This window comes from Urocitellus parryii, chromosome 4 (genome assembly GCF_045843805.1).
Source record: "Urocitellus parryii isolate mUroPar1 chromosome 4, mUroPar1.hap1, whole genome shotgun sequence".
NCBI lineage: Eukaryota > Metazoa > Chordata > Mammalia > Rodentia > Sciuridae > Urocitellus > Urocitellus parryii.
Genome location: NC_135534.1, coordinates 46295593 through 46314132, shown reverse-complemented (window position 1 = coordinate 46314132; position 18540 = coordinate 46295593). Strand labels below are relative to the sequence as shown.

Genomic DNA, 18540 nt, shown 5'->3' with positions numbered 1-18540 from the left:
TAGCAGTGTATAATATTCTTGAAAAATGCTGAGTTAATTTTAATATTTTCTCACCACAAAAATATGAGGTGATGCATGTCAATCAGCTTGATTTAGCCATTCCACAATGTATATATATTTCAAAACATCATGTGGTACATAATAAATATATACAATTTTATCTGTCAATTAAGAAAATTAAATTAAATTTAAAAACAAACAAAAAACCATTAGACTAGAATCAGTCTGACTCTCTTTACTTTCATAAGTGTTCCTTTTTTGATGCTTCTCACTATTTGTTCCCCAGTAAAAACCATTTGGAAGTAAATTCAAAGATTCTCAGCAAAAACCCTGGCAGCTAAGGTAACTGGCTCAGAAGGCATTTGAACACAGGAGGCCATCTGCATATTAATAGGTGAGAAAGAGCAACAAAGTTTCCTTGGCTTCTTCCTGTATATAAACTATGCCTCTCGGATCCCAGGTTCCACAGGGAAAAAGCTACATACATTTTTATGGTCTCTCTGAGAGCTCTGGCAAAAACGCCCTATATATTTTACCCTTAGTAAATAGTTCTAGATTGTTTCATCTCTGAGCTCCTTTGAGGCTGGCTCTGAGGGATCCTATTGTGTCTCACCCAGAGCCATATACATAGCAAGAGTGTATTATAACTTTTCTGACTGTTTTGTGATTGTTTCCCTAGGTCTGTTATGGGGAAGCATTACAGACTAATGAATAGGGAAAAACTTAGATGTCTAATAATAATGAAGTGTTTTTGTAAACTATGACAGAGTCATCAGCAGGATTATTAGGCAGCCTGGGAAAATGATGCTTAGAATAATAGCGAAGTACTCATGATCATATCATGTAAACTGAAAAATCACAAAAAAGTGTGTGTATATAAAATATGGTCTCAATTCCATAATAAAACATTAATAAAAATGATGGCTGAAAGGAGATACACCAAAATGTTAACAATGGTTTCTTCTGGTTTGAGGATAAGATTGGCATTATGAGTATGGTTGTTTTCTTTTTACTTTTCTATACTCTCTGAATTTTACACACTATTTTTTTTTTTTTTTTTTTTGGTTGGGGAGGCAGTACTCGATATTGAACCCAGGGGCACTCTACCACTGAGCTATATCCCCAAGCCTTTTTTTATTTTTTATTTCAAGATGGGTCCTCCTTAAGTTGCTGAGGCTAACCTTGAACTTGTAATCCTCCTGCTTCACTTTCCTAATGGCTAGGATCTCAGGCAAATACCACTGTCCTTCAATTCTACACACTATTCTTAAAATCTAGAAAAATCTATTAAAAATTAAGAAAACATCAATGTAATACAGTTGCCACCATAGAAAAAAGCAAACAAAACCTTGCCTAGCTATAAAATCTGGCATATTTAGAAATAATGGGGAAAGAAGATTTGAAGGAAATATAATTAAATTATCAGGGTAATTGTATCACAGTGATTGGACTATAAGATATTTTTTCTTCTATTTTCCAAATGCCCCTTAATTGTGGTGGCAGTAGTGGTGGTGGTTGTAGTATTAAGAACAAGAATTAAAAGTATCATATATTGAGGATTCATATGTGCCAGATATTACACAAAGGCATTTTATAAAAATTATCACATTTTAATCATCATAATAATCTTTTCAGGTAGGTTTGACTTTACTCACTTTAGAGATAAGGAGACTGAGATTCAATATTAAACAGCTAGTTAAGGTAGCAGCAGTAGAATCAAAGCCAGGTTTGCCTGAGCTCTAACTTAGTGTTCTTTACCACTGAATCACATTATTTTTGCTTTTTTGAAAAGATTATTTTACATAAAAAATGTAGAGAAAAGAATCTACCTCTGTCTGCCACGGTTCACCCTGGGGTTGTCGGCTACCAAACTGACCAGCCTCGAGGACCAGGGGCTTCCACAAACAAGCCACTGACAAATGCCAGCATCTGGTAGTAGATGCTCCTCTGAATTAATGAGTGAGATGTGATAAATAGATCTTATCAAACCAATATAGAGCTTGCAGCTCAAAGTTTCTGACTGCTTCTTGCTCTCTCTCCATTGGCTTCAAGGTCAGGAGACTGAACAACACAGGCTACACAATCTCAGTGCTACATGTATTCCTTCAACAAGATTGTATCAATGACCATTTGCTTCATATTGCTTCTGTCAGCATCTACCCACCATCTGGCTGCAGGCAGCTTTTTACAGGACTTTGTTAACAATAATGATGTGCCCAGGAGAATGAGATTCAGAGCCAAGAAGCCAGGTGAAGCCTAGGTCCTCGGCTTTCTGCCTCTGAGACCTTTGGCAGAGCATTTAACCTCTAGGGTCTCAGGAATAAAAATATTCTCAGGAATAAAAATCAGACAATAGCATCTGTCATATATAATTGCTAAAGGACAATCCATTCCCTTACAGCCAGGCATCCCACCATCCTTACATATGAGTCTGACCACGTCATGCTTCTATATAAACCCTTCATAGTCTCTCAGCACTGGTTGGGCAAAATCTAAAATACAAAGTACAGCTTACAAGGTCATTGTTAGTAGATCTCTGTATACCTCCCTGAACTCATTTCCTTCCTCTGCTATTCATGAATCCTCAACTCCAAAAAAACTATTCCCTCTATTCCATTCATATCACATTGTATTATTCTAAGAATATCATACAATTTCAGGTTTTCATGTATTCTATTCTCCTTGGCTATAAATACCATTCTCCCACTAATTAGCTCATGGATCTGTCTAGGCAAGTCCTTTATGGATGCTCAAACATCCACCTGCTGGTTAAGTTTTCCCTGCCTCTCAAGGTACAGCCAGCTGCTCACCCTGGCTATTCCCACAGCACTAAATGCTATCGCCCTTATTACACATGATGTCTATTCACAGACTACATGGGTTAGCCACCTGTGCCTCTCAGTCATCCACCAGACTGCCTGCCCAGTAATGTTTCTGGCACACAGCCCAAGTGCTACTCATGGGGTTTGAGGGATGAGGGACAATACAAAAAGAAGAGACTCAGGGAAGGCATAGGATCCTAAAGCAAGTGTGAGTAGCAGGGTGGTCCCTTCAGTTTAACTGGAGACAGGCCCTGAGATACACAGTGGGGCCAGAAAGGGAGCATCACTATAGATGGAGAGATGCCGGAAGCACCAACGCACAAATAGGGTTGTTCCAGGATCCAGCACAGCAAAAGACATTAGACCACAAAAAGGGCAGTCCCAGGAAACAGAGCACCAATATACTATAAGCAGGTCCCAGCTTGCTGGCTGGGGCCTTTGGAACAAGGGGGATATGTGCTTCCTCCTCCCTCCATGGAGTGGGGTTGGGAACAAACGTGTTTGTGGAAAGCTGTCCTGTCTTAGTGCTGTCCAAATGCTAGAACAACTTGCTCTGTCCAGGGCCCTTCTGTCCAAGGAGTCAGAGGTACAGAGAATTTTCAAACCCTCAAAAGCCAGTTTAAAAGCTCTCTCTCAGTTTAAAAGAGTAGGCTTCATCAGTTTTTGAAAGGGTAGTCTCAACTCCCCTGGGCTGGATCTTACGAAATACAGCTGGACTAAGAGAAATATTGACTGACAGTAAATATATGTTTATCCCAGTAAATATTATATTTACTAGATATTTACACCTAGTAAATATATCCCAGATGCACTGTTTAAGTGAATAATTGAGTGAATAAGCAAAAAAATAGATGAATGTGAAGTAACTGCCAACTGCTGCTTGTAAGTACTTTAGCAGTATAGTTCAACCATTTCTAAAATCAGCTGATGGGCCCTTGTTGAGTGCTTGTGGCCAGGCACCTGGCTAACAGCTCTGCCTATTTCATCTTATTTAATCTTATTCAAAACCTAAGAAGAGATAGAGTCTTTGGTCTTAGTCATTTAATAAATAACAGGGGCTCAGAGAGGCAACTTGCCCCACATCTTACAGATACTGGAGGTACAAGATTCTGTGATCCTGCAGATTCCAGCTTTCTGCCCTCCCAAGGGTTTTACCCCTTTCTTTTCATATAGGATGAGTAGTTTATTTCCATATAGGATGGAAATAAACTACTCAATCCATCCAGTTCTTTACGTGTGGCAATCCAGTGCCAATTAATTATAAGGACTTTTAAATTGAGAGAGACCTAGACTTACTGGGCCCAAACATCCTGCCTGGGGCCAGGAGTGCCCTCCTCTGGACTGATCAAGAAGCTGTCCCAGAGTTCGTTCCTTGGAGAATGGCTGTAAAATTGCAATAAATAGTTATAGCTATTGTCTCATTGGGAAACTACCATATTGTCTACCTCTGACAGGGTAAAATCAGGGCGTGGAAAACAAAGTAGGTCTAAAAATGAACACAGGGAGGCAACCATGACTGAGAGAGAAGAAACACTTGGTAGAGGCCAAGAAGAGAGAGCAGAGAGCAGGGTCAGGAGTTGTGCTCATTCCTCCCAACAATCACCCTGTGGTCATCAGCAGTTCAGGGCCATCCAGAGCATGCAACAGCTGGTGAGCTGGCTGACTGGTTCCTACCCTTCATGAATGGGCCAGGACACCTTTGGGACAAGGGGGATATGTGCTTCCTCCTCCCTCCATGGAGTGGGGTTGGGAACAAACGTGTTTGTGGAAAGCTGTCCTGTCTTAGAGCTGCCCAAATGCTACTTCACTTAGCATGATATTCTCCAACTCCATCCATTTACTTGCAAATGCCATGATTTTATTCTCTTTTAATGCTGAGTAATATCAAATGTATATCTTCTTCTGAGAAGTATCTGTTCAGCTCCTTAGCCCATTTATTGATTGGGTTGTTTGGGGGTTTTTGATGTGAAGTTTTATGAGTTCTTTCTATATACTGAAGATTAGTGCTCTGACAGGTGTGTGGCACAAAAATTTGCTCCCCAAATGTAGGCTTTCTGTTCATCTCAATGATTTTTTTTTTTTTTTTTGCTGAGAAGAAGCTTTTTAGTTTGAGACTATCCCATTTATTAATTCTTTAATTATATATGGCAGTAGAGTCCAGTTTTATAAAATTAAACATGCATGAAACAAATCTTTTTCTAATTAGGGCCCAGTTCTTGTAGATGTACATGATGGTAATTCACTGTGGTGTTTTCATATAAATACACAGGGAAATTATTTTGGATTCATTCTACTGTCTTTCCTTTTCCTATCTCCCCACCCTTCCCTTCATTTTCCTTGTCTAATCTACTGAATGTCTATTCTTTCCCTCACCCTATTCATTGTGGGTTAGCTTCCCCATATCAGTGAAAACATTCAACCTTTGGTTTTTGGAGATCAGCTTTTCACTTAGCATGATACTCTCCAGATCCATCCATTTACTGGCAAAGGTCATAAAGTCATTCTTCTTTATGGCTGACTAATATTCCATAGTGTAAATATACCACAATTTCTTTTTCCATTCATCTGCTGGTGGGCATCTAGGTTGGCTCCATAGCTTAGTTATTGTGTTTTCTGAAGCTATAAATATTGATGTGACTACATCAATGTAGTATGCTAATTTTAAATCTTTTGGATATATACCAAGGAGTGGGATAACTGGGTCAAATGGTGTTTCCATTCCTAGTTTTTTAAAAATATTTTTATATGTATGGACCTTTATTTTATTCATTTATTTATATGTGGTGCTGAGGATCAAACCCAGTGCCTCACACATGCTAGGCAAATGCTCTACCACTGAGCCACAGCCTCAGCCCCCATTCCTAGTTTTTTGAGGACTGTCCATACTGCTTTCCAAAGTGATTGCACTAATGTGTAGGCCCAACAACAATGTATGGGAGTACCCTTTTCCCTACATTCTTGCCAACATTTATTGTTACTTATATTTTGGATAATTGCCATTTTGATTGGAGTGAGATGAAATCTCAATGTAGTTTTAATTATCTGTTTGGTTCCTTTGCCCATTTATTGATTGGATTATTTGTTTTGCTTTTTGGTGTTAAGCTTTTTGAGTTCTTAGTATATCCTTAAAATTAACGCTCTATCTGAGGTGCAGGTGGCAAAGATTTTCTCCCATTCTGTAGGCTATCTCTTCATGTTCTTGATTATCTCCTTTGCTGTGAAGAAGCTTTTCAGTTTGATGCCATCCCATTTATTGATTTTTAAATTTTATTTCTTGCACCTTAGGAGTCTTATTGAGGAAGTCAGTTCCTAAGCTGACATGTTGGAGTGTTGGGCCTTCATTTTCTTCTAGTAGGTTCAAAATTTCTTGTCTAATACCTAGGTCTCTGATCCACTTTGAGTTGAGTTTTGTGCAGGGTGAGAAATAGGGGTTAAATTTCATTCTGCTACATATACATTTCCAGATTTCTCAGCACCATTTGTTGAAGAGGCTATCTTTTCTCCAATGCATGTTTTTGGCACCTTTATCTAGTATGAGATAACTGTATTTATGTGGATTTGTCTCCGTGTCTTGCATGAATCAATTCTGAGAGTATTTTGCATGTACTATAGAATTGTGTGAATGAAAAAATACATTAATGTTGTTGAGAGTCAGAATTTTCACTGTAGATGAAGGAAACACGGAATGAGGGAAGGCAAAGAGAAACACTATTGGAATTAAAGTATCAATGTGAAATTAAAGTTTCATACACATGTACACACAGGTTGGGTTAAAACAATATGAAATTGCTTAGAAGCAATGATAACCCAATAGGAGTAAGTTCATTTGGTATATAGATCTTATCTTTTAGATACTATTTAACAAGAGAAATCAGAGCTCCTTGGAGAAATGGCTGATTCCAGATTTGGGACAAGAAAACAACAATCAGAGCCTGAGATACCTATTTGAGCCAGGAAGTAAGGAAGTGATCAAAGAATGACAGGGACATGTTAAAAGGACATAGGAGCCACCTTGAAAGGGATCCTAACAGCTAAATCAAGGGCGAAACTGAGAATTAAAATATATATTGACAATAGTAGATTGCAACCCATTGAATAAAATTTAAGTAAATGGATACATACTGAATAATAAATAGGGGACCTGGAAAAGCTTATCCTTATAGCAGGATGTCATAAATAATAAATGTAAAAGGAATAATTGGTTTAGAAAATAATTTTACAATTATTACAGTAATAGTTAATTCAAGCAAGAATCATTAACACATGTTAAAACCACTGAGCAAAAGTCTGAAGAGGAATAGGATATTTACATAGTCTCAAAGTATCTTTTCACAGACCGTTTCTTAAATATAATGGAATAAATGGTAACATTACAGAAGCAAAAGGAGATAAACACCACCTTACACAAGAGATCAAAATTCACATCTCTAATAATGGGATAAACTGACATCAGGTGCTTCCTCACATGATATATTAAAGACAGACACAACATCACTTATTTATTATTATTGCCCAGAAGGGCATAAGTGAAATCTAATTAGGAGAAAAAGATCAGATAAAACCAATTGAGGGGCATAATAAAAACACAACTACAAAGCAATTGTCCTGTACTCTTAAAAAACATGAATGTCATAAAAGACAAGGAGAAACTACTCCAGATTAAAGGCAGCAGAGACATGACAACTAAATGCAACACCTGATCCTAGATTGGATCCTAGATCAAAGTGAAAATATGCCATAAAAGATATCATTGATACAACTGGGGAAACATGCGGAACCACCTTGGGCAGTAGGTGGGGGAGGGGCTATGAATGCATACAAATATCGGCTATATTAATACATATTGTGTCTGAGTGAAGGGATTTGGGGAGTTCTTTGTATTATTCTTGCAATTCTTTCATAAAATTGAAATTATTTAAAAATAAAAGGTTAAAAAAAAGTTGGATGCAGTAATGCACAGCTATAATCCCTGTTACTCAGGAGGGTGAGGTAGGAGGATCACAAGTTCCAGGCCAGCCTGGGCAACACAAGACCACCATCTCAAAAGCAAAAGAAAGCAAAAGGTTAAAAAAATTAACAAGTCAAATTCACCTATGTTCAAAATTTAGAATAGTGGTTATCTTTGGGTGGGCATATCTGGGAGGCTTGCTGGAACAACTAATTTACCTCTGAGCTATATCCCCAGGTGTATACGAATATAAACATTGAGCTGGACACTTAAGATTTGCCTATTTTATTGTATGTGGGTTAAATTTCAGCCCAAACCAAAAAAAAGCAGCCTTCCTTCATTCTGTCCAATTTTCCTGAATAATTCAGTACAAAAGGGAAAGTTAGAAAAGTGACCAAGCACTACAGCCCATGTAAGAAAATCAGCTAAGTACAGGCAGCAGAGGTCAGAGCTTCACTGGATAGCTGTGGCCTGGTGGGGAGTCAGCACGTACAAGAAAGGTAGCCAGCAGGACTGTGGTGCAATAGATTTGTTTTATCTAGGGAACCTAGGAAAATAAGTAAGTGTATTCAGCTGGGCATGGTGGTGCCTGCCTGTAATCCAGCAGCTCAGGAGGCTGAGGTAGGAGTATCATGAGTTCAAAGCCAGCATTGGCAAAGGTGAGGCACTAAGTAACTCAGTGAGACCCTGTCTCTAAATAAAATACAAAATAGGACTGGAGATGTGGCTCAGTGGTCAAGTGCCCCTGAGTTCAATCCCTGGTACCCCTGCAAAAAGAAAGAAAAAGTAAGTGTACTGAATGAGTAGGGTTTTCATTATCCATGAAGTAATTACAATGGAAAGAGGAAGACATGAAATAAACTTTGTAGAGTTGGTTGTAATTAAAGACACTGCAAGCTCATAATTTTCAAGGAGTATGTGTTTGTCTGTGTGTGTGTGTGTGTGTGTGTGTGTGTGTGTGTGTATACATACAGATTGTGTGAATGTATGGAATTACACATACGCAAATATATATGCTTTCTAGCTTTGTCAACTGAGATGGCCTGGGAGCAGCAATCTCCAATGCAATGAACATACTCAGTACTGAGATTTTTATTTCTAAACAAGCCATCCCTCACTCAAACGTCCTAGGACTTCTCAAACAGACAGCTGATTCTAAGACTGAGGCAGGAAGAATACAAGATGAACATGAAGCATCTCATGTCAGAGAAAAAAAATTCTCAGAAAATGATAGGAGGGGCATCACAGAACCCAGATGCCAACCTGAAGGGGTTCCTGCTGGCTACATATGGGACAATTTGAGTATCAAAATAAGTAATGTACTAATGGATGTCCTGATAGATTCCAGAGTTGGAGCTTTCTCCCTCTATGTGAGAGGCATCTCGAATATACCAAGGGATATGGCCTTCAATCTGGACTATCTAAATGTATCAACAAGTTAGGTAAAGACAGAAGGTTTGATGATCAAATGCACAGAACTTATAAATGCTCAGAGAGGCAGTCAGTACACTGAATGTGATGCTCCGGACTCAAATAGATTAACAAATGTAAATAAACAGATTATAATGTAATATATAAATTCCTACATTCAGGTTCAAAAAATGAATTGTAGAGATGCAGAATTGGTAAGAAATTATTTAAAATCATGAAAAAAAATTATTTAAAATCATTTCTTGTGAAAAGAGACCTAAACCTACAATTTAAATCAGCAATGTGATAATAGCCTTTCCAAAAAATAGGCACTCTAGGCTGCATTCCTAGAAGTATATTGCCCGCAGAAATGAACTGGTCCCAGAATTAGAAAGAAAGCCAGGAGCACTTTTGATAAAATTGAAGCATGCCCAGAATCTAGGAACCTAGGAAAATAAGTAAGTGTATTCAGCAGGGCATGGTGGTGCCTGCCTGTAATCTCAGCAGCTCAGGAGGCTGAGGTAGGAGTATCATGAGTTGGGGAAACGTAAAAACACCATTATAGATTGATTGGATTAATATCCCCAAGTTTTACTACTCCCCATATCTACATCCTTTGCGGTGATCTGCCCTCGAACTCTGCAGGGCATTCACTAACTCATCCTTTAATTCTGCACCCAGACATGGGACTTGTTTTTGTAATGGGATGTTAGCAAATGTGACAGAAGTAGAGATATGAAAGAGCACTTGTGTATTTCTGGTTCATTTTTGCCCTCTGCCCTTTGCCATAAGGACTTATCCAGGCTAGCTCATTAAATGATGACATGTGTGGAACTGAACTGAGCCACCCTAGCTGTGCTAGCCAAAGATCAGCTAACACCAAGTAATGTAAGCAAGTCCTGCTAAGAATCACTCAACTGAGCCAAAAGCACTCAAACAATACATGTTGAGCACCTGTCATTCAAAATGCAAAAATCTCCCAGGCATGTTGGGACACACCTATAATCCCAGCAACTCAGGAGACTGAGGCAGGAGGATCCCAATTTGAGACCAACTTCAACAAATTAGTGAGACCTCCAGAAACTTAGCAAGACCCTATCTCAAAATAAAAAATAAAATGGACTGGGATATAGCTCAGAGGTAAAGCACCACTGGGCTCAATACCCAGTACCCAATAATCCTTTAAAATCCAAAATCGGAAATGCTCTGATATGAAAAAAAATGGGGCATGAAAAATTTTGGATCTCAGAGGATTTTAGATTTCAAATTTTTAGTTAAGGATGCTCAACAATGAAGTCTAAGAAAATATCCCAAAAGCTAAAGAAATCTGAAATCTGAAATACTTCTAGTCTAAGCATTTTCGATCCGGGATACTTAACTCTAACTTTATTGTTTAAAACTACTTATGAGTTATTTGTTGCAGCATTACTGTGATAGTAAATGATAAAACCAGCAACTAACATTTGTCTAGCACTGAACTGTTTCCACAGCATATCCACTGTCAGTGCCTTTAATCCAACCAAAGATTTCCAGTAACACATGTGTAGCTGAACATACTTGGTTCATTGCTTGCTTCTGTGAAAGAGAAAGCACACTACAGGGAACCATGTGGGGCATCTCAGTAAGAAGGTACAGCAATTCCTCAGTATCTATATGGGGTTGGTTTCAGGATCTTCTCAGCACAAAACTCCATGGACACTCGAGTCCCTTGCATAAAATGGTGTAGTATTTGCGTACAACCTATATACATCCTTTATACTTTAAATCATCTCTAGATTACTTATAATACCTGGTATTAAGTAACCATATATAAATGGTTATTTTATTGCATTATTTAAGGGAGAATAATAAAGGAAAAAATCCTTACATATTCAATACAGTTGCAATTTTTCCCCCAAACATTTTGATCCATAATTGGTTAAATTCACAGATGTAGAACCAACAGGGGCAGGGGTGTGGTTCAGTGGTAGAGCACTTACCTAGCACTAATGAGGCCCTTAGTTTGATCTCAGTACCACAATAACAACAACAACAACAACAACAAAAAAAACATAGAAAACCAACAGACAGAGGGCTAACTGTATTAGAAAGGATTTATAAGATCTTGGCTTTAGAAGGGCCCAAGGATGTGGGGGTATGCTCTGAATTAGGTTCTGTCAGAAAATGGGACAATTCTGATTGATGGTATAGTTTGGATCTTGAATGTTACTAAAAGGCCTATGTGTTAAAGACTTCTTCCCCAGTTTGTGCCACTACTAAGAAGTGGTGGACCCTTTAACAGGAATAACCTTGGGAACATGCCCTTGAAGAGAATACTGGGAGTCTGGTTCCTTCCCCTCTCTCTTTCATTTCTTCTGCTTCCTTGAGCAGACAGGCCTCTTCCATCACCATGTACTGTGACAGGCCCAAAGCAACAGAGCCAAATGACCATGGATTAAAACTTCTGAAACTATGGGCAAAATAAACCTTTCACTCCTAAAGTTGTTTATCTCAATAGAAAGCTGACTAATGCAACTATATATCTCAATAAATCTTACCCATTGGAAAGGTAACATAAAATGAGGCTAGAGGTATAATTGGTAAAGAAGCATCAGCCATTCATTCAACAGGAGAGGAGAATGTTAGTGTTTTGTGGCTTCGACAATGTTCATGTTATATCTGTGTTCAGACATGTTTACAGAGGGTCTTTTTTTGCCTCAATCTGCTATGGTCACAAAGTGGCCTGTCTGATGTTGATGTCCTGTGAAACAGTTTATGTTCAACAGGAGAACATCAAGACTTAGCTGTGAATGCAGGGTCAACTCATAGCAACACTAAGCGCAGCAGCTGAGAGTGCCAGTCCAGCTTTTGGATATCAGAGGAGGCTTTTCTCTTTTCCATCAATACAGCATCTTGTTTGATCCACAAAACAGCTCTTGGAGTAGATTTTATCATGATTATTTATTTTATACATGAGAAAAATTGAGGCTCGTGTATATAAGAACCTGGTCCAAGGTCCAACATTTGTAAACCATCTGACCCTGGGCTCAAAGCCTGCACTTTCTGAGCTTTCACTTCCACTCTATAAAATGGGCACAGCATTGCTTCGCATGCCCAAAGCCCTGGGTTCAATCCACTGGCCTGAAATAAATAGATAGATAGATAGATAGATAGACAGATAGACAGAGGCATAGCAGTATTTACCTGACAGGACTGGGAAGATTAAATGAGATCAAGTATGTCAAAGAACCTAACCCAACTCCTAGTACTTGGAAGTAGTTCGATAAATGTTACTAATTCTATCTTCCTTGATATCCCCTTTTTTGATATTACAAAGCCTCTAGAAAACATGTCTTTATACACAATCAATATCAAGGTAATTTTCACTGTGATTTTAAATACTGGCCTCTCCATAGGAAGGTTCTCCTGCAATGAGTATTTCATATTTCAGTAGGTTGCACACCCGTCTGGCTCTGTGCAAGTCACTATTATCCATGTGCAGAAAGATCTTGTGTATATGCTCTACTTCATGCAATGCAATGAGTATGGAAAAATGGGCAGATATATATGGGCAGATCAGCTTTGAGGTTAGAAAGGTAAACGTAATCCCAGAATATCAAACTTGACGGGCTACACAGGATAAACTGTGGCTCAAACCAATGTTCCTTCAACAGAAGCCCATAGGCAAGCAGAACAAGAGCAGAACAAACTTGCATCCTAAGGCCTGTCACACAGAGAAAGAACATCTGAGAAATGGTAAGTCTTAGTTCTGGCCTTAGCTCTTCCTGGGAATTCTGCAGCAGCTTTCTGGATGTTCTCTCCCTTCTAACATCTCCCTCCTCTGACAACGTTCTCTTCCTAAAGTATATGTGGATTATTTTGCTCTCCATTGCCTAAGCCCAAATTCCTCTGGCTGATATTTAAGATCTTCCATAGTCTGAATCCAATGCAGTTCTCTATCCTCTTTCATTAGTAGAATTATCCACAAATACTTGCCTTCCGGCCTCATTTGACCCCTATACACATCATCCCACCACCCTGCTCCTTAACACACCTGACTCACATTATGCCTTCTCCTCAATAAAACCTTTACTACTCATCTTTGGGGAGGAGAATCTGGGAAGAGGAAGAGGAAAAGGAAAAGGATTGCTAACATTTATTGATTAGTAAGCCCTGTTTTAAGTACTTTATATGCATTAACTCATTATATCTTCATTTTATAGATTAATTGAGGGATAGGGTAGTTAAATACCTTGGCTAAAAGCACATTGCTAGAAAGTGGCCAGGTCATTTCAGAAGTAATTGGTCTCTCCTCTGGGCCCTTCTATAGAGACAGCACTTATTCCATTTGGTATTAAGTGGTTCACACATCTGCCTACTCCCATCCTGTATAGATTATGATTTTATAAAGCATAAGAACTACATCTCATTAATTTATTTTCAGTGCCTTTCACAGTACTGCACACATAGTATGTCTGAATCAGAAGTTTGTTGAAGTTACTCATCTATGTACCTTCACTGCTTTGGTTTAGAGGTTGGTGAGGTGCTCAGGAAATGCTATATCAAGGATATTGAATTTATCTCTGAACTTCCTCTGCTCCTTACCAGAGTTTTATAAAAGCTTTGAACTCTGTAAATAATGGCTGCCTTCAGAAACTAGATGATCCTTCAGATGTCCAGATATTCAATCAGTGACTTAACAGAATGGCCTCCTAAGACATGACAGGTATATCTTACAAGGCCTGAGGTAAAGTCCCTGGGTAATGCCACAGGTTAGGAATAGTTAGCATTTGAACATGGGTCCTGACTGTAAGGCCCTCTGGTACCCCAAAGCCCCAACACTAAGCATTACTTTTGCTTTTTAAATAAAAACAAACAAAACAAAACCCATGTCCTAAAGTTTTATTCCATCTGAGAATGGAGATAAGATGTGACAGAGAGATCAAACTTATCATAACAAGAGTGTGAACAACAGAAGAATGATGAGTGTATCTGCTGCAACTGACTGGTGCCCTGGGACCAGTCTGACATACTGTCTTCCTAGGGACAGCTTGCTGGAATCCTACCTCCTGAAGGATGGTTCTTGGCTGAGTGCTCATCACAGGTACCCTTAATCTACTGACGTGACTCTGCAACTTTTCTGCCTAAAAAAAGTTGTAGATTATCAGATTCTGTTCTGGTCTAGGCCAACATACACACACAAAATAATATAATGTGATGTAATATAGCAAATTTCCTTTCAGTCCTTTTCCTATCAATATTTGTGTGTGAATAAAATATATATAATTTCAGAAACAAACACAGCTGGGGCATATATTGTAATACTTATCTGGTTATATTTCCCATGTCATTATTGTTATGGCTTTACAGCATCATAGGTATGGGCCCTGTTTCATTTTTTCCCTTCTCTTGAGTACCTAGGTTGCTTTGACTATTTTGCCAATATAAATTGTGTTGGAACGAACATCCTTTTTCTTTTTTATTTTTCTTCTTGTGCTATCAGAGATAGAACCTAGGGATCCCCCTCTACCCCTGAGCTCCAACCCCAAGTCTTAAATTTTGAGACTTGGTTGATGAAATTAGCCTTGAACTTGTAATCTGCTTTAGCCTCCCAACTCACTGGCTATAGCTATGCACCACCATACCCAGCTTGAGATGAACATTCTCAAACAAAAATATTTAACTATATCCCTGATTATTGCCTTGGGATAACTTTTCTGAAACAGAATTACTGCAAAAGAGACTATGAACTTCTTTAAGGTACCTACACATTTTATTTTAATTAATTGATTAATTTGTTTGTTTGTTTGTTTAGTTAAGTATTGGGGATTTAACACAGGAGTGCTTTACCACTGAGCTACATCCCCAGTCCATTTTATTTTGTGACAGAGACTTGCTAAGTTGATGAGGCTGGCCTTAAACTTGCTATCCTCCTGCCTAAGCCTCCCAGGTTATTGGGATTATGGCATGTGCCACAATACCCGACTGGCACCTATACAATTTGGACAGTACATTTTTTTAGAGTCATTGACAAAGTAGATCATACTCAGAAGAAAAGACACAAAATGGGGAAAAGGTAACAATATTGAAATAATATCAGATAACATACATTGAGTGCATATAATGTGACAGAAAAACTACCTAAGAGCTCCATTAGTTTATTTAAACTGTGAATTGATCCTATGAGGTACATATAGATAAAGAAACCAGAGTTTAGAGAAGTTAATTTGTCCAATATCACAGTATGGCATAGCTGAGATTTAATTCCAATTATGTGGAATCCAAAACACTTAATGCTATATTACTACATGTCACCGAAAAAATAAAGGGAATAAGATGTGTGTTTTCAGTGTAGAGAAAAGAAAGATTGGGCCACAGTACAAGGACCACAGGACAGGACAAGGCGAATCAGGTGGCAGAATAAGATGGCAGAATAAGGATTAATGGATAAAAATGCTTAAAATGTCAAAGTATAGAAAGGTCATTCTAAAAATAAAGTTGAACTAAAAATAGAACAACTGTCTCCAGGTGGACCTAATATAACCACATATACCCTTTTAAAGCAGAAAGCCTTCTCTGGCTGATGGGAAAAGGATAAATTTGGAAGACTGGCAGCACAATAAGGCAGCAATATTGGCTTTGAAGATAGATGACCATATGCAAGGACTTGAGAGCAGCATCTAATTGCTGAGAACATCCCTGGGCTCAACACCCAGCCAGGAAACAGGGACCTCCCTCATATAATCTCAAGGAACTGACGCCTGCCAACGGTCTGAATGAGCTTGAAGGAGATTCTTCCCTAGAGTCTAACATAAGTTCCACACTAGCTGACACCTTGATTTGGGCTGTGAAATCCCAAATAGAAAATCCAGTAGATCCCACCTAGATCTCTGACTTTGAGAACTATAAACTAATACATGCTGTTTTTTATCACAAATTTGTGATAATTTGTTATGCAGCAAGAGAAAATTAATCCAATGGGTAAATGGATAAATAAACTACAGTACAATGCAATACTCCTCCTCAACAAATAAGAATCTACTGATAGACATAATAACATGGATGAATCTCAAAAACACTGAACTTAATGAAAGAAGCCAGACTTTAAAAAAAAAAGGAGACACTGCATGATTTCATTAATATGAAACTCTAGGAAAGACAAATTTGATTTATAGTGATAGAACAAATAGAAAGACAAATCTAATTTACAGAGATAGAAAGGCTGGGATTGGGATAGGTGGGTTTACTGGTCCCATCCCCTTCCTGCCTGACTTTTCTGCCACTACCTATACCTTTATAGGATATAGCCAAGGGGTCTGGGGTTGTGGCTCAGCGATAGAACATTCTTCTGGCATGTGTGAGGCCCTGGGTTTAACGATCCTTAGCACCAAAAAAAAAAAAAAAAAAAATTATATATATGTATATATAGTATTGTATCCAACTACAACTAAAAAAAATTTTTTTTAAAGGGTACAGCCAAGTTTGCAAAAGGCTATGCTATACAGATGGCTCTAGTCAAGTTCCTTTTAATATGTGCCACTTATAGAGAGGGCATACTGGGAGAGCTGAACATTCACATTAATTTGACACTATTTTGAAAAGTATTTTAAATAAGTAGCAGGAAGTAATGGTGACTAAGAAACTTGGGAATCTGGCCCAACCGTGCCTTAAGCAACACCGAGGTCAAAAGTTTTTGAAAGAATTTCTTCTTTCAGCAGCTTTAATGTGAAGCTGTCAACATAAACTGCCATCCTCAGGCCTGTGCAACAGGAAGGCTGAGTGGTCAGAGGACAAAAGTAAGGACTCTGCAACCACAGAGGGTCAAAATCTAGTTCAAAAGTCCAGATGAGAGTAGGTTTGACCCAACATCTATTATTCTGTGAACTTGGCCAAGTTACTACGACTTTCCTCATCTGCATAACAAGAATTATAGTGACAACTACAGGACTGTCCTGAGAATTGAACTCAATTACCACTATTTAGTACCTTAGACATGGTAGATGCTCATACACCAGCTCACTTGCCTCTTTTTCCATTGGCTATCTAGTGGCCCAGAGAAACAAAAAGAGGATTACAAAATTACTTAAAGATGGGAAACATTTCCCCCAGACCTCTTTTATCTTTCATCAAAAAAAAAAAAGAAAGAAAAAAGAAAAAGAAAAAAAAATGGAAGAGGAAAACAAGTCTTCTAAACTTTCTGAACTTAATTCTCTCTAAATGTGTCTATCATGCTAATTTTATAAACAAACAAAACATTTTTGCATCCATCAACTAATACAATGATTTTAGACCTCTAAAGGGCACTTTAAAAGCATTGTGTGACAGAGGGCAGACAACAGCTCACCTTTATAGGCTTACATCCAAGAGCCTTTTTCAGTTGCATGATTTCAAATTTTCTATCCATGATAATATAATCCAACATTTATTGAGTGCTATGTGCCAAGCACAATGATACATTTTTCAAGGATTATTACGTTTAATCCTCACCAAAGCCCTACACAAAAGGTTCAGCCATATTTTTTTAATTTTATAGATAATAAAACTGAGGTTTAAAGAGATACAGTAATTTATCCAAATCTATACCAGAGGTAGAGCTATATCTACACATTATACTTCTTCTGTGAAATATAACACCTCTAGCAGCAATAGTAGAAATATATGCCAGAAGAATAAGAAATCTCTTTGCCCACTTTCATTTCATATCAGATTAGGAAAAGTGACCTGGAAGGACATTCATTCATCAAATATTTAATGAACATATACTATGTGTCAGGCACTGTGCTGGCACTAGGGATATAGAGAGAAAGAAGATAATGTCCCTGCTTTATAGGAGTAAGAGAACAGTGGGGTAGACTTTCTTTTAAATTATCTTTCAAGGCTGGCTGAAATATTACCAAAGGGTAGGATGCTTAGTGGCTAATACTGCAGGCTCTGGAAACAAAAAACAGTTAATCCTGGCTCCCCATCACACCCAAACTATATGACCTTGGTCAAATTGCTTAACTTTTAGTTCTTAGTTTCCCAGTTTGCTGTTTTGCGAGGTTTTTATGAGATTTGAACTTATTATTGTAAGTAAAATGCCTAGAACAACATTTGTACAAAGGAAGTATCCAGCACATGACAGCTATTCTTACTGTACATAAAACATCAGTCTCAGATTTGATATCATCTGAATATACTTTTAAATTTGATTATCCCTTCCAACAGAGTCTATCTTCTTATAGCAACTAAAAATCCTCCTAATTTTCCTATTTGATACGTGCTAATGGCTTTAGTTGCATTTATTATTAAACTACAATCTACCATTTATTCTCCAATAACCTTTTTATCTTACTGAGGCTCAATGACCCTGAATCATGTAGGGGATCAGCAGGGAAGTCA

At 38.1% G+C, this 18540-nt stretch overlaps 1 protein-coding gene across 3 annotated transcripts in view; it reads right to left on the bottom strand.

Moving 5' to 3' along the window:
- Positions 1-18540, bottom strand: part of Sergef (secretion regulating guanine nucleotide exchange factor) — a 219560-nt gene that overhangs the window by 89605 nt on the left and 111415 nt on the right. The gene's annotated exons all lie outside the window — the stretch shown is intronic.